The sequence below is a fragment of the Sus scrofa genome, chromosome 5 (genome assembly GCF_054392235.1).
Source record: "Sus scrofa isolate SSC_HxYL_T2T_F1_AM1 chromosome 5, Sscrofa_HxYL_maternal_Yorkshire_Landrace_v2.0, whole genome shotgun sequence".
NCBI classification, from domain to species: Eukaryota; Metazoa; Chordata; class Mammalia; order Artiodactyla; family Suidae; genus Sus; species Sus scrofa.
This window is the reverse complement of record NC_139387.1, coordinates 70,450,720-70,452,533: the sequence shown is the minus strand read 5'-3', so window position 1 is coordinate 70,452,533 and position 1,814 is coordinate 70,450,720.

Here is a 1,814-nt window from a genome sequence, read left to right as displayed (position 1 = left end):
TACATTAGACTTGGTCCTGTGGCGCTTGGCCCTTTTAAGCAGAGTCTGAATATTAAGGGGATCTACTGTCTAGCAAGGAGGATTTTTGTGAAGGAGGATTAGGGTACACTTTGTGTGTGTGTGTGCTGAAGCCAGAGATTTTTCCTCATGCTCCCTGTGCAAGGTGGGCATCCCCTGCCCAAAATGTGCTGCAATGCCCTGTCCCTCAGAGGACCCTGAGGCTGGAGAAGAGGTTAGAATGTGGCCTTGAGGGGAGAGCCAGGCTGAGGCCTGTCATCTGCTCTTCCAGGTCCCTCACCTCCCAGCAGCCTGGGGCCTGGCCTGTGAGCAGGTGCTGCAACCCAGCCTGTGTGTCTTTGTTCCCCATAAACCAGCACCTCTCAAACCTTAATGTGCGTAAGGATAACCTAGAAAGTTTGTGACACACAGATTCTGACTTTCTAGGCCTGGGGTGTGGCCTGAGAACCTTCACTTCTAACAGCCTCTCAGGTAATCAGCATCGCAGCTGATGCTGCCTGCAGATGGTCTGTACTTTGAGAAGCCCTGGTCTAAACCTCCACAGCAAACAGCAGGCTCTCGGTCACTGTCAGAACCAGGGCTGCTCACTCGTTGTCCACTCTGGATGTGTTGGGAAGGGGCCACTGCAGGCCTTGAAGTCAGCTGGGCTCCGCTGGGTAAGGAGATTCCTCCACTGGGGCAGGAGAACACACAGATGGTCTAGAAGGGGGAAGGCATGGACACTATCTGGGTGTGTGTGTCCCCTGTGCTCACGGACCCCTCTCTTTGCTGGGGGCCTGGACAGTGGGGAATTGTCCTCTGATGTGGAGGATCCAGGGCAGGGCCCTCTCTGGACTAGGTCCAAGGGGATTCTGCCTGGACACACTCGTGTCATCGAGGTCAGCCTGTGTTTCGTAGGAAACAATGTGGTTCAAGTGCACCAGTGGCTCTGACCCCTGACCCCATCCTGACCCTCAGGGCAGGACTGCTGGCCCTGGGCAGCTGCACAGAGAGGAGGACATCGGGTCTATAAATCCCCTGTAGACTGGAGGCTTTCCCATCCCGGAGAAGGAGACTTTGGCTCCAGGGGACATGTCTGTGCAGGACAGACTGGTCTTAGGGGCTAAGAAAAGTGCGCGAGGGGAAACGTTAGGTTCTGTCAAAGCCCTGTGTTACTATGAGCCCCTCTGTGCTCCAGGACCCGGTAACTAGATCACCCTGAGCAGGGGGGAAAGACCAGCAATCACGCCTCCCAGCTGATGGCTCTCACCTCACCCCCTCCACGTTCACCTGTGAAGTCCTGTGCTCCTGGTCCTCACTTTCTGCTGGCCTGCTGATGATTCTTGTATTTGGAGTCTTCTGTGGTACTCCGCTCAGCCCTGGGCTCGGTCACAAGGAAGATCAATGCTTGATTACATCAAAGCTATTTTCCAGGGGCCACCTGGTCCCAGCATCCCGACCCTGTGAGATCTCCCAGCCTGTGGTGATCAGCCAGGATGCTGGTGGGGAGAGGAAGCCCAAGAGATGGTCAGGGAGAGAGAAAGCACTCATGCATTTTGATGCAACTGTTCTATGCCAGCCGGGTTATGGGGGCCTTGTTCTCAGGGACCCACGGAAGCATGAGGTCAAAGGACGGTGTTGCTCATATAAGGAGATGTTGAAGGCTCAGAAGCTAATTGGTGTCTGAGCTTCAGAAAATGGAGATGAAGCCTCTGATAGCATCTGAAATGGTAAAAGACGTCTCTATTGGCTGTCGGTAGGGAGGGTGTCAGGGGAGGGTCTATATAGACCTTTGTTGGTCCCCTGATGCCTCCTCC